Below are 15,747 nucleotides of genomic sequence, written 5' to 3'. Positions count from 1 at the left end.
GGGAAAGAAATAGATGCACATTATCTACTAATTGTTTTAAATTAGTGTTGTGTACCCACGACTGGTTGTGGTCTGGATTCAAGTCCAGCAAGACAAGAAATGTGGGAACACATGAGAGCCAATGACGTGTAAACAATTCCGTCCAAATGGAAATTTGCATTATTGCTAAAGATCACATTGGTCTGTAGTATTGGATAAATTATGTAATACTATTACATATATGCTTGTGTGCATTTAATCATTTTCTGAGGACTGTTTACTGGAAGATAGGACTGACCTTTACCCCAGAATGCAGACCTAGAAGGACACTTAAGTTGTTTAATTTCCAATGGAGTTGTTTTTGAGTCCCGACCATAATTGTTATTATTGAATACCTGATAGCCGATGATTGTTACAGCTGTGGTTTTGCTTATGCAATTGGATTAATCAATAACCTTGTAATTGTTTTGATTTGCGGCCTTAAATGGGCAGGATAAATTGCCGCTTTACAGAATAATTTGTGACGAAGACCATGTCAAAATGGATGCTCACTTGCAAGTATCACCAGAGATGTGAAATTAATTGGTGTACAAATTCATAGATGTCTCCTTGTATTGTTTTGTATTATATTAAAAGATAACTAAAAATGAACCTAACAGTCCACTACAAAAGCCATGATTTAGCTACTACCCTGACAAAGACTGGTCATTGTCCCACTGACTATTCTCACTCATCCAGGTAAATGAATTCCCTGTATTGAATCGATCACAACTAGACTATTATGGATATTTGAAAAGATGTTTAAACCCTCATCCAAGCGGTGCTGGCTGCGTTCTTGTAGACAGAAAATACGAAAGATTACATGAAAGATGACGCCCAAAAAAAATACATCAAATGATAGGAAAATAGAGCCCAAAGGAGCATGTAAGTTTTCCTTCAAGAGAACACTTTGATTTTGTTTATTTATGTTTTACCGCTACGCTACAGCTCAAGTATCAATGTTTTATACGTCAGTATAATGCACATTTTTCCCAGCTTTATTCTTTACAGTACCTGGCTGACATGTTCCCATACTGAAGGAACACTTTAAAGACATTCTTACCTGTACTAAAAGATGCACAGACAACATTGTAGTTGGAAAAATGTTTCAGAGTGATGTATAAAAAGACTACATTACTCAATGTCTATTTTTAGGGACGCTTTAAGTAACAACTAACGGGAACTAGTACCAGTAATTGGAACAGTAAAATGTCACACAAGATGTGATTAACTTCAAATGCGAGTATTCTACTAAAATCAATGCTCTATTAGTTTCAGGTCAGGTATTTCAGTTGTCTAATAATTAATATTCTCTTGCAGCTGCAACCAGCAAGAGAGAAAAACCCTACAAAACTCGCTATTTATCTTACAAAAGGGCCCATAAATCCAATTATGTAAAAACATAAGCATCAATTATGACTATCATCATTCTACATCTGTGATCTCTGAGCCTGTGGGATATATTCGATTTCCACTTTAATTCATAAATGTTAATTGCTTGTTTTTTTTGCAAAAATCTCATATTGCAGCTAAATTATCATTTCAGCACTTTGTAAAGGATTGTTTGTCGGTTATTTTTTTTAATTTCTCAAATCAGATGAGTACAAAAACAGTATATAATATAATCTAGCAAGTAACAAAAATGATTTACAATGTTACTATATGTCTTTTAAAAAAGCTACTGGCTATACAAATCACCCTCAGAACTCAGGTAAAAAGAAATAATTTTAACGGTGCTTTTCTTTTAACTGCCCTTTCATTTCATATATAGCTAACCCCAGAATGTAACTACACTGAAAATATTTCTTCAGATGAACATGTTTTATTTCATTTTCCGATCAATGGACTTCTTTTTAAGCCTATTGTCCATTCAAGCCCTTTTTCATAAGATTTAGCTAGAAATGTCTATAATACAATTGAATGGCACACAGAGTAAGTTGTTCATCTTCAGTCGATCCAATATCATCATTGAACTTGTCCTCTTTCAAGTTTGGTCTTTTTTTACTAATTGTTAAATTTCCTGACATCAATAGTCACCCATTGACCTAATAAACTGTTTGTTAAGTATTGAGTCAACAGTGCGGATAACTGTGGGAAATTAAAAGATCTTCCAGATAGGCTTTTTTTTTCATCCACAGTCTTGCTATTTTGGGCCACCGCCTAATACATTGAAACCAAAGATTTGAGAAATCTGACCATGTAGAAAAATGTTGGTTGTGTTGTTGTTGTTGTTTTTAAATTCCATCCTACATATAAGTGTCAATTTTAGCATCAGTGTTTTATTTCTTTCAAACATAGCCAGCCTAGAGTCCTTTTCAACACTACTAGAGTGGAAATTTGGATCTTGAAAAGCATAATGAGCCCCAATGGCTCCTCATCACAACATCAATAGCATTGTTGTTCACTCTGCTTTCTAAACTCAGTTCTTTGTGTCATCCTCCATTCCTCTGAATGGCCATTAAAAACAAGAATCCAATCTTCCGGATGCATTTTGAAGCATAGAAATTGGAAAAAAAGGGGCCTAAATACGGTTAGACAAAAGACAAACAAAAGAGCGCGAAGAGAGAAGTGGAAGCTTCGGGACAGATTTATTGCCCAAGCAACGGATGAGCCGAAATGAGACAAAACACAGAGAGATGAGAAGTGGATTATGGGTGTTCTGATTTCATTTCCATGGACGATATAATGATGGTTAGATTCCTATTCATCTTTTTGGATTGGCGGGAGAGCGCTAGTCAAATCAGGTTTGGAGGTCCGGCCAGTGGGTGCTGAAAATAGGCCATTAAAGTGTCATTAGCATCTTCTGCCATTACGGAGCTGTTGCTCTAGAGGAATTACCCTGGTAATAAGATCAACCTCAACCTGACGAGAGCTTGCAGCCAGGCTGAAGAATGTTATGACTGAGCGCACACACAATTTAAACCGCATGGGGTTGACTAATGTTGTTAAATAATAGTAATAATACAGTTGATGGATCAGATTCAATAAGAAGTCATTTTGCATGAACCCAATGATAGCCATTCGCCACATGGATTCAAAGTGTAGTAAAATACTGGGAAGTAAATTCACTACTTTTAAATTGCCTTCCTTTTAGCCATCACATCTAGAATTGGTAGTGCCATTTAAAATGGGAAGCATAGTCATTTTTTTCAGCAAATAATGGATTACTTACGCTACTGTGTTTTCTTTTCAAATTTCTTTTCTGTCCTATTCATCTATTTTTATCCTTCTTATTTCATCTTTCCATGGTATAACATCTGCTCCCAGCTGCCACAGTATCACAGAAGATCCAAATCTAATTTGACTAGCACATATTTGTGTCTGTTAGCACTTAATGTTCCTCAGCGTTTCTAATTAATGACCTGCCTTGTGTGAACAGTGTGGAGAAGGGTGAACAGGTTCAACAGTTTTTTTTTCTTTTCCTTTTTTTTCGGTACAAAGGGGTAAAATAAAGGCCGGTGCCAGTTCCCATCAGGAAGACACTTGAAGTGATAATCTGCCTGTGAAAGTTTAGTTATTTTAGCACTGGGGAAAAGAGAACAGCTTTATCTTGAATTAAACGATACTATTTAGATCATCAATGAGAATTCAATTGACAAATCCTAACCATACTACATATAATCATAGATTTATCCAGATGACAGGTGATCTATAAAATAGCTGGCCCAATAAACCTGTCTAGAAAAGTGTATGTTTGCCACTTTAAAACATTGAAGACCATTTTCGAGAAATAGGAATAAACAATCCTCAGTCTGACCTGGATTTGGCCTCTTTGGCGTAAACAATTCTAATTTCCTGTGGCTGGCTCTTCTATTCCCCAAACACTTTTTGGGATTTGCATATACGCAAGGGGAGGGAGGTGGCGGCGAAACGCAAAGCGAGGGGGGCCGCCGTCTCCGCTGGAATGTGGGGGCAGGGCAGGAGTGCGTGCAAGTGTCAACGCAGACAGATCAGCCGCCTGTCAGTGTGAAGCCATTCGCTTTGAGAGGTGTCAAGCATGATAATCCGTATGGAAGAGCAGAGATGTGGCTTCCAGTGAGCGTGTATGCAATCTCGACCACAGGCGGGATTAGGCCAGAATATCCAAAGGTCTACTATGCATTTCATATGTGAAATATAGGTTCGCCTATATGGACGTGTCAAATATTAACTATTCTTAAAGTTTACTAGAATTATGTTAATTGGCAGAATGGTCATTAAATACAAAAAAATATATATGTTGACATTTGTTTTGCGAATCATGATGAGTTAGTGTTTACAATATGAATACATAATGGTATAATATACAGAATTGTCAGGAAAAAAGTATTTTTTTATGTTGTAGCCTCAAATTAGAGCATAATACATCATATAAATACCAACTGCTGTTTACTGTACCATCTACAATTTGAAAAGAAATCTCAAAATGGTCAAAAAATGACTGAAAAGTGAATTATTTGAAATCGAGTGAAAAAAATGTCCTACATAGCTGATCACCAATTGCAATATGAATAAGCCACAACACTGAATAGAAACTACTCCTTTCCATATACTGTACAATGCAGAATAGCCATAATTTCCTACATAACTGATCACTATTTTCCATATAAATATGCCACAAAACACGGAATACAAACTACTCCTTCCCATATACAGTACAATGCAGAACAGCCATATTTTTAAACTCCAATTGAGCAGACCAAGAGAGAGAATCCTCCCGAAGCCGACCCCCCACCCCCCCGGCCCCCCGCACCTCCCTTTCCTCAAATGTCATCTCGCCTAATCCGTGAGTACTTTCCACAAGTTTGAGGAATTAGATTTAAAGTTCCTAAGCCCTCATTGGGCTGCTAGCATGGATCTGGTGAGGTACAGTAAATGCAATTCCATTCAGACGCTTTATTAGCCGTGCAGAAAATGCTCTGCCGTGATGACCTGCTTGCACCGGGGTGCTTTTGAGCATCTCCCTTGTTTTCTTTTTCTACCGCCATCACCTTCCTCCTGTGCCATTCATGAGATTGAAGCAGGTACAGTGTGTTCTTCAAACCTGACAGAGCACCACACCGGGAGAGGGACGTGTATTGTTTGCCATCTCCCGCTCTGTACGCCCCACAGCAATAATGATCGCGAGTCCCCGTGACGGAAGCAAAAAAGGTAGTTTGTGACATAAGGACTGAACCAGTCAAGCGATAGAAATTCCATTCCTCCCTCCCAAACTCTTCCAAATGTGCTACTCTCTCTTCCTATGCTTATTCTACGAAATATTTAGAGCTTGGCTTGTTGCATTTGAGTCAAACAAACCTGAATGTTTGCACTTGATAAAATGAATAAAGCATGATGCAGTTTGACTTTGAAAATGCTCGGTGGGAGATTTTAACTCATAATGGATTCCTTGTATTCCAATTGTGGTCCAATCACTGTCCTCTATGAGTCATTGTTATGTTTAGAACGAAGGTCCCCAATCATGCAAGATCATGAAGCAATCTAATAAATGAATTCAAAAGTTTGCAAGAACACCCTCAGTCTCCCCCATGTTTTTTTTGCATATTTGCTTTGATGGGTAATGAAACCAAGATAAAAGATTTGTGTTGTTTTTTTTCTTTAAATGCAATGTTACTCATCTCCCATTTTGCAGGAGTTAAAGAGAAACAATGCCATCTAGTGCGATTAGAAAAATCAATGCTCTTTTAATTGCCCGTAAGATTAGAAAAATGATGTCTTGTAAATTGGACACGCCATAGCGAGACAGTCTGTTTGTGGGCCAAGCATACTCGGCTTTTAACCCGTGCAGATGGTGCTGCCGTAAAAATTCAGATGACCGTTGCCGGAATGGTAGACGACTGTGATACACGCCAAGTGTAAGTCACAGCTAAGACTTGGATGGAGACTTCTGGGCAAGACTTTCTTGGCGGTGTTAGTTTATGTGCATGATTACACACAGCTAAATGTAAACACCCAAACAGAGATGTTTATGGGGGGATTGAAAAATGTACTCAACTAATTCCATGCCATAGTGGCAAAGAAGGGCAAACTACAATGAATATGGAAAATGTGTAAGTACGTCAAATAACCTTCGTCCACCCACAAAACCTATCTTGCACTGCAGATGCGTCCATCTTTGTTTCTCACTGTTTAACTATCAACCTTGTTAAGCCCTGAGCTCAATCTAATTCATTATTTATCTTGCAAATCTAATAACATTCAAATATTTCCACAAGCCCCTTAACTTTTAATTGATTGCACAGAGAAAAAATGCATATAGTGTTTCTAAATCAATTAATTACACCCAGATAGCCAACAAGTATAATCTATATTGTGCACCTATTGCCATTTAGATTTATACTCACTCACGATATAACATCTAGAACTGCTTAACTGTAGCAAAGTTTTCAATTCTATTTGTAGTGTTTTATTAACTACACTAGACTAAAGTAATTCAATCTTATATACACATATTTATTCATGTGAACATTTCAGAGTGATGGGAGAGCTTTGTCTTACTTACCGCCCTGTGATGCCAAACAATGGCGAGCAGATAAATCAATGGCCGGCCTTTTTTTATTGCGTGGCGGCGGATGAGAGTGAACTTGAGCCTGAGCCGAGCCAACTGGCCACTGCTGGGTTCCTCTTATGTCAGAGTCAAGCTGGCGCTGGTGATATGACTATCAGAGAGAGGCAGAAAGAAGAACAATTGACTTGTCAAATAAGAGTCACTCCACAACTTTGCATAGATCCATTTCGGGCATTTGCATCAAAGTGCCTGTGCCAAAGTGGGTAAACTTCAAGTGGGCTGACTAACCCTAGAAAACCGCTCTGGGGTAGTCAAACAACTGTGTGGATGACTCTTACTGTCTTAATTGAGTTCAAATTTGAATATGTGATATGTAATAATAGGTGTACTGCCAGCTCAGCCTTGGTAGCAAACTACCTAGCATCATAGAATATAATTATAGCAGAATATCATCTGATTTACTCAATTCTAATGGCCAACTCATGCCATTGATCTGATGAAATCAAATACAGAGAGAAAAATACTAGTCAGCCAAGTCAATGAATAGATTTCTTGAATTGTATGAACAATATGAATTGTCAATGAGGTGAACAGCAAGTATCTTGAAGTGTTGAGAGGAAGTTCTGTAGTTATACACGGTACTTCTTCCTAGATAATTAAATAATGGCACCAGCCACAAATTTGAAAAAGGTCTTTTCAGAGAGGATATTCGGCTGGCTGTAAAAGAGCAAATGGCCTGTACAAGGGCCTGCAGGCAAACGCATAAATGCACAATATAAACCTGTTTGGAAAGCACTACAAGGCAGAAAGAATGAGGGAAGAGAGGTCATGGGGCAAGGACGGAAAGTTAGTGAAACAAGAAGCAAAGGCTTATTATTAGTCTCAAGCTTCTAACATCTCACTTTAAAAAAGGGATTAAACTGATTTTTGACCAAGACAGCATTTATACACGAGTATGCCTTAAAAACTTTGTATTTTCCGTCGTTGGGTGTTAAAAGAAGGTGATGATGGATGGACTAAAGCAGTTAATAAGTGAAGGAGAAACCAGGAAGGAAGTGATCATCCATTAAATGCTCGACGTTTCAGATATGCGTAGTTAGCTCCCATTTTTTTATGCATCCTCAAAACACTTTGAAATATGTGCTTTTGCAATAGCCCAGAAAAGTTACAGACTATGGCCCATTTGGAATATTGCCGCGAGCATTTTATTCGCTCTTTTGTATTAGTTGTAGTGAGCTTGTAATCGACGCCAATAGCTGATTTGGCCGTGGTCGAGCTCATGAGTGCAGTTGCAGAAATAACTATATTGCCCGAAAATGCTCATTTGGGCACATTATAAAAGGGAAAAGTTCTAATTAAAACAATCAATTTGAGGCACCGTTTTCAATTGGCAATGCCGTCAAAGAGAGGATGAGATATAAAAGGCTTAATTTGTCTTCAAACATTTGACATTCTTCAATGAGAATTTGGGTAAAGTTGTGTTTGTTGACTGGAGATGAGAATGTATTCATCATCATTTTTTTTTTTCATTTTTTAATAACTAAAAACTGCAGCAGATCACAGCATGCAACACACGTCTTCTATTCAGTGTCAATAGTTTAATGATTTTCTCCGCAGGAGTTTAAAGAGAGCCCATCTAGCCACTTAAAAGGTGCCATCTATGAAAAAAGAAAGCATAGAAGGATCATAAAGGTGTTTTATGTCCTTCAAAAACCTTATTTAGAAGAAAAGGATGTGCTGGGTACAAACGTTAACAATCTTCAGTCCCCAGGTAATTACACTCTGCATGTCCTGACTATTTATTGCGTTTAATGAGCGCACTCTTCACTCCTCTTGTTTTCCACTCCGTAATTAATGTGACGGATGCTGCCAAGATAAGGAGGATGAAGAAAAGGTAAAGGAAAATAGAATGGAAACTTCTCCTATCTGATGACCAAGCGAGTGACCTTAGAGTTTCTCTTTCAATCTCGCCACCAGCCAGCCTTGTTGCTCCTTTTTTTCCAAGTGTTCCTTTGACAAGATGCCAGATCTAATGTCCTCTGCGAAATGTGCCTTGTCAACTCCCATAAAGTCCCATATCTATCAGAGTTACCCCCTTTATACCAAAAACTCTCTCCATTACAGGGCATGATTAAAAATGATCTCTAATGATCGCATTTAGACAGATGTAATGGCAACTCTGCCCAAAATATTCACTTATTATTGGTCAATTTTCTTCAGACTTTGATCTGGATTTAACTAAAAAGCACATTTCCTTTAACAATTACGGTAATGCCTCAACAATCGCAGATTCAACACATGCCGGCTTGAATCTGCAAGTCACAATTGGAGTATTTCAATGGCCACTAGGGGACAGTGTCAACCTTAGATCAGAGGACCCCATAAAAAAATATCCCTACGTTGCGGTTATTGACCTATTGCAGAAGGTCCTGGAACTTATGAACCACGAAAAATGAGGAATTACTGATTTTAGTTGTACATCGCAGTTATTCACCTATTGCGGAAGTTTGTTGAACCTATGAACCACGAAAAATGAGGTATTACTGATTTTAGTCATTCTCGGGTTGACAGTTTATTGCGTTTTAGTTGATAAAGCAGGAGACTGTTGCGTTGATAAGATGGTATACTACTTATAATGTACAATATTAATTTCACTTACGGACATTTAAGAACGGGCATATATAGGTTTGATATTGTATTTACAATGAAAACACCACAAGGGCTATTTATATGCTGTTCCTAAAATTGAAGAATCCCACATGTGGTCAGGCTAAAGTGAGGCTAGAAATGTCGGGGGTGTCATAGAGATGAGAGTGGCTACAAAAATGGGAACGAGACATTATCTATTCTGTTAAAGTGCACCATTGAACATCAGACAGAAAGTGTTATGAGGTACAAACGTTTCCTGGTGCATATCAAACAGATGGTTTTTGCCCGAGTGATGCCACCGTGGCGTTATCCACTGTGGTGAGATGGTAATGTAAGCAGCTGGAGTAGAAGAAGAAGGCTGCCGAATTTCTTGGACAATGAATACAAAATTAGCTCGACGACATTGTCCTTTACTTTGGAGATTGGCATTTCCTCGGCTTGCGTCAGTATGTCTCCTTGCCAACTCGTACACGTGTTCAACTGTCTTGTGCTCACAATACTTTGCTACAGTTGTATATGAAAAATAATGTTCTTTAATGCGTGGGAAATACTACTTCATTTTGGATTCCTATAAGCATGCTTTTATTGATTTTCTTTGCCAACAGGCAATTAAGAGAAGTCAATATTCCACTGTGGTCATTTAAAATGTAGATGAGGTACAATGATTGGACCCTATTTTTTGGACTATAGTTCGCACGAGTATAAGTCGCACTGGCCAAAGAGTAAACAATGAAAAGGGAAAATATAAATACTATGAGTCGCAAAAAACATTAGTCAGAGACCCATCCAAACTATGAAAAAGAGTGCACCTTCTAGTCCTGTAAATACGGTAAATGGCTATGTCAGTCAATGTCCAAAATGCCAACATGATGTTGGCATTGTATTAAAAGTCAGAGGGGGCTGACAGACAGGCTTGCCATCCCTCGAGCCGTGCCACCAGCCGTGTCTGAAAGGCCATTGTCTGGCTCTCACATCTCATGTGGATGCGACTACGTTATGACATTTTCCACTCTACCTCCACGATGAAAAATGCGAGCAATTAAATGAATCTGTTGCCATTTGAATGATTTTTCAGTCAGTTTTTACAGTGTAAAGCATGTCAGACTCAAGATATTCCTTTTTAATATCATATGAAAACTAGAACATACTAGATCCTTTAAAATAGAAGTCCAATTACGCTTAGTTTTTGGCTTTTCACACACCTCACGACTCCTAGTTCCCAGCAAAGTGGCCTTCCGTGTCCTCTTTTTTTTTCTCCCTGCTGCATAACAAATATGGTGTCGATTTGTAAGTGAGACCAAGTGAGTGAAAATACCATATGAGAGGATAAAGTGTAATCCAACTATCACGTTGAGAAGAAGAGGGAGAGAAATTGAGCATAGGAAAGAAGGCTGCAGTCAAGCAGCGAATCAGAAGAGGATGAGCGACAAAGCTGACAATGACCTTCAAATTGGATGACAGTAGAATTTGACAAGCCAATTCGCATACTCATGACACGTTCATGTTAATAAGCCATCAACTACTGTAAAGGCATAATAATATCAGGCAGCATGTTGTGTCCAAAAGATGGCTACTATGTAAAAAAAAAAACAATAAAGTGCACAAAATTAACAGAGTTTTTTTGTGTTTAGTTATTTTTGCTTTAAAGAGTTACCATAGAAACTAAAAACATTTTGGAAGGGACCAGTCTAATGTCTTAGGAGGGGATTTTGGTAAATATTCTAATAAGGCTATTTCAGAATGGTAGCAAGGATTTGTTTAAATTTGTATTATGTCATTCATAACTTATCAATGATTATTATTTTATATATGTTTTGCTATGCAAAATATATATGTGCTCTACATATTTCAACAGGCAGGCCAGTACATTTTGTAATGGTTTAATTGATGAAAAAGGGATGTCATGGTGACAGTTAACTGCAGGACATGATCCCCATTATTTTTCCATGAGATGTCATGTTTATAATTGAAAGTATTATCTCTATGATCACAGCTGCTTTCATATCATCAAAATTACCACCGCTGTGTCATTTAGATGGTAATTTGAAAGATTGTTACCCAGCATAAAGCCATTCATCACATTAATAGTTTCCTATGGGATTGAATGCTATTGACGAATTTTGATGGAGAGCTTAGGGCACATTCCAGTTGATTTTTAGGAAAACTGCTTCTGTGGAGAAAAATCTATCAAGCAACAACTTCCAGTCATTTTTTTTTTTTTTTTGGTCATGGTTGGCGTCTAGGGGCAGGCCAATTTCAGATGGAAGATATCTTTTTGGCGGTGTTCAGCTAACCCTGGAAAAAGACTTGAAGCCTCTATTTCAGGAAATATTGTGATTTATTTTGCCATCTTTTGTTGTTAAGATTCTGATAGTGTTGTCATGAATGGGTTTTACTTGATTTCTCGTTTGCTGTTTGCATACAAAGATTATCAGAGGTTTAAAAAATGTATAGTTTGCAAAACAAAAGGAAAAAAAAGTGGTCATTGTCAGTTTGTCATTATAGAACAATGAGAAAGTCGTAATGTCAAGATAGACAATTCCCCTACATACACACATGTGATACTGAACACTTTAGACTGAACAGAAATCTTCACGGGGAATAAAATGTCGTTATCAGTAAATATTGTTTCTCTGACAGCTTTTGCAAACAGCTACTAGATGTCACCATGAGAGAGCAAGAAAATAATAAGGAGTTTGTTGTCTCAATCCCAGCTGCCGTTTGTTCAGGGCCGAGCAAATTCGACTTTTCGGGCCGTTACTTGGGTATACTGTCAACTCGCGCGAGTAAAACCTCACATTTGTGGAGCGCATCCTTGGGAATGATGCTCATCGAAACATAAAAAAAAAAAAGTAAGTGTTCAATGGGGCAAATTGAATGGGCCTGCATTATCTAGGATGACTTCCAGAGATGCCATGAAAATACCAAAAATCAATAAGAACATTTTAGAGCAGGGGTTTTGACAGAGAAAGCCATAAACTATTCATATTTTCAATTGTTATTCATAGAGAGTCATATTCAGAATTTACTAGAAGTAAAAATACATGAAAACATGTGCATTTTTAGTCATTTAACTTCCTTTAAAGTAAAAAAGTCTCAGAATTAGGTTGACAAAATAGTTACCCTGATGATAATAAATAGGATGCATGCAGAAAGGTTTAATTAAAAACTGGAAGATTAAAGCAACTCTAGACATAGTGTACAGATTTTAGCTCACAGTTTAGCGGAGAGCCATAATCACCCATCGAAAGAACCACATGTGGCTTCAGAGCCATAGGTTCCCTACCCCTAATTTAATTTGGAGGCCTTATTCTGCCTTGTTCGTGTGACGTATAAGAAGTCACAGTAAAAATGATGACATTCCAAAACTACTTTACCAAAAGACTTTACAAAAAGAAGCAACAATAAATGGAATTTAGAAATTCTGTAGTTTGTAGGTTATCTGCATGTCGTGTTGCAAACATGTTCAAGTTCTGGTCTACTGTTTAATGTGGTGGTGACCTTTACAAGTTCAGGTAAACCCTTCTGGAATTGACACTGACTAGAACATGATGTATAAAATATTTAAACATATTCAGGGTGGCCATAGTTCAGCTATTTTCTAAGCAAGAAAATGTATCAAATTAGAACAAGTTGTTTTTTTTGGCGAACACATCTCTCGAGTCTTCAAAAAAATAACAATTTATTCATCCTGCATCAATAATAATTTCATGATAATGCCTAATGTCTGGGAAATTGCAGTTGTTTTATCTGAACATGTTTGCTTAGAAGGAAGCAAATGAGTGGGCAGTTTCCAACACACACAAACGTTCACTTTTAAACACAACTACGGCTAAAAGAAATAAAAATGAAGGTCTGACGGCCATCTTGGAGGTGATTAATTATCTATGTCACCAGAATGGCTAATGAGGAAGAAAGGAAAATAGTCTTTTTTTTTCTTTTTCGCCACCACTAAATTCATCTTGAGTCATAGTTTGATCCGAGTCATGACCACCATAAGTTGATGGATGACAAAAGTTGATATTAAATCAGAAATAAAGGTAGTAGATGACTTTGCTGTTTTATATTTGCTTCCTTACAGTTTCTAAAGCTTGATTTTGTATGTTGTTGATATTTATTTTCATATAATCATGGATAATTATACACATTTGTTCAGTTCAGCTCATTTTACAATTCAGTTCAGCTCATGTACGGTACTCTCAAAATGATTTCTGTCCTTCAAAACGGTCTATTTCTGCTACCTGTCTCTTTCTATATAGAGATACTGCCACAAGATAACCTGGCATAGAAATAAATTTGACGCTCAATAGATTTCCGTTCTATTCAACGAAAACCTTGACACCAGTGGTTTAATTGAATAATTCCTGACCCGACTACAAGACGACTACATGAATGGTACTGGCAAAATATAAAAATTCTTAAAAATACTTTCGTTAAAGACATGGTGTTTTTTTTTTTTTTTTTGAGTTTCTTCGTGTACAAAACGGACGATGCGGCTTGTATATAAAATGGTGGGAAATTCAATCGGTCGGAAGGCCGGTAAGAGTGACCTCTTCATCTATCGATTCCTTCCCTGTCTGAATGGATCTGCGTCAGGGTGTGAGAAGCACATTAATTTGGAAAGGTGTGAAGGCCGTTTCTTTTGAAAAACTTTGGACCGAATCCACATCTATTTCATCTTTCAGGCACGCATTTTAAACGCTCTCTTGAATAATAAAAGAGGGACGTTAAGTCAACATTGCGCCGCACTGCAGAAACTCAATCGCATTCAAAATATAACAACAGTTAGTGTTTAAACTCTGACAGACTTGAGTTACACTGGAGTAGAGGCTACTGAAAAATGTATAACAAGTCGTTAAGGGCTTATGTAAATGCAAGAGTTATAGCAGAGATTTTTTTTGGCCCTGAACTGGGTTCCAAAGTTCTTGTATGGAAATTTTCATCTAAATTGCCAAAATTTGGACCTAAACTTCACAGAAAAATCGGAATTTTCCATTCATTGGTGTGATTTTGTCTTATTTTTGATTGGCTAGGAATAAGTCCAGGACTTAGCCCACTTTTTAGCCACAGTTGGGCGGATGGAAGTCAAAAGACAGAGTGTCAATTTCACTTTAAGGCAATCAAAAGGTATTTAGAACAAGGCGTGATGGCTATGTTGGGAAGAGTCAAAACAATAATACAAGCTTCAGCCTGTCTCTTTTGTCGCTTACTTTAGCTGACAAGCCACAATGAAATTCCATTCTTAACAACACAAGAAGACTATTTGTACATTTTGCTTCAACCCTGTCAAGCCCTGGCATTCCTTACTGACATCTCAATATAAAGAAATGTGTGAAAAAGACTATTTTGGAGGAGATGCAACATTTCTATGGAAAATGTAACTTGTAAGTGTGGTAAATGTGGGAAGGACGATTATGATAAATCTCCTGTATAACAGGAACACTTCAAAATGACTTAATTTGTGAGATTAAATATTGTCCTCATTTTATTGTTAATTCTAGACAAGATGGCTGCACTACATTGTACAAATGATGCCAAAATGTTGCACTTAAATTGTAAAATTGCCATCATTTTCTTGTCTTTTTTAATGATTTTTATAATTAGGTTTTAGGGGAGATTTGTCATATGAAAGTAAACGAAACTATAATCCAAAAAATACAATACATTAACTAAAGAGGTCATATAGAAGTCAGCTGATGCAAAAAATAAGCGCCATTTTCTTTGCCAAAATAGAAAAAAACTAAAAGACATAAAAGGCAAAAAGAAGGAGACAAAAGTTTAACTGAGGGAGATAAAAATAAATAGATTATTCTGTGAAATGCAGATCAGGTTTTCTTATATAACGAAAGCGGCAAGTGGTAGGTTGGGGAATATTTAAATATGTCGGGAATGAAGAGAAGAAACAAAATTAACAGTCTGTAATGCCAAAGTAAAAAAAAAATACATACTTTGCTCTATTTATCTAAATTGAGAAGTCTACAGCTATGAAGAAAATGTTTTATCCTGATAATAATATACACTAGGATTGAATACTTTGATTAATCTAGTTCGCACATTTAAATACATATAGTTTGTGATCACACAATAGTATCTCAGCTATCAGTACACAACTTTTGTTTAAAAAAGTATAAAATAACCTCACAGTCCAACAAATAGAAAAGATCAGTTTTGTGTCAACACATGTTTGATCTTGAATCACAGAACTGTAACTAAAAAAAAAGCAACATTGCATTCTTTCCTTTCTATCAATTCTTATTTACAATTGTGTTCCCTTGAATTCCAATTTAGCGCCAGTGTAGAGCTTTCAGATAAACTGCAAAGAAAGCAGTGATGCCCCAAAAAAAGCAATCAAAGAAATTCAAAAAAATAACCACAATAAATTCCTTCCACACAAAACTTTTGTCTGCTCCTTGCATTCCTATTTCTTCCCTCCCGACTCTCTACCTCCATTTGTTGATCTATTGATGTTTGGAATAGAAATCATGTAGTATCCATAGGTATACGGCAATGTGATATTATTTCCAATATATCCCTCATTCCTCCAGATTTGATGCTTTGCCCTGCGAGGGAATTCAGTTTGCATACATTATGTC

General features: G+C 37.0%; 1 long non-coding RNA gene across 1 annotated transcript in view; it reads right to left on the bottom strand.

Moving 5' to 3' along the window:
* LOC144214459 (uncharacterized) overlaps positions 1 to 15,747 on the bottom strand; it is a 61,612-nt gene that overhangs the window by 39,646 nt on the left and 6,219 nt on the right. Inside the window, exon 2 of the long non-coding RNA XR_013330234.1 lies at positions 6,500 to 6,656. This is a non-coding gene — a long non-coding RNA (uncharacterized LOC144214459). The remainder of the gene's footprint in view (positions 1 to 6,499; positions 6,657 to 15,747) is intronic.

This window comes from Stigmatopora nigra, chromosome 21 (assembly GCF_051989575.1).
Source record: "Stigmatopora nigra isolate UIUO_SnigA chromosome 21, RoL_Snig_1.1, whole genome shotgun sequence".
Lineage (NCBI taxonomy): Eukaryota > Metazoa > Chordata > Actinopteri > Syngnathiformes > Syngnathidae > Stigmatopora > Stigmatopora nigra.
The sequence above is the reverse complement of the archived record's forward strand: the minus strand, read 5'-3'. Positions and strand labels throughout refer to the sequence as shown.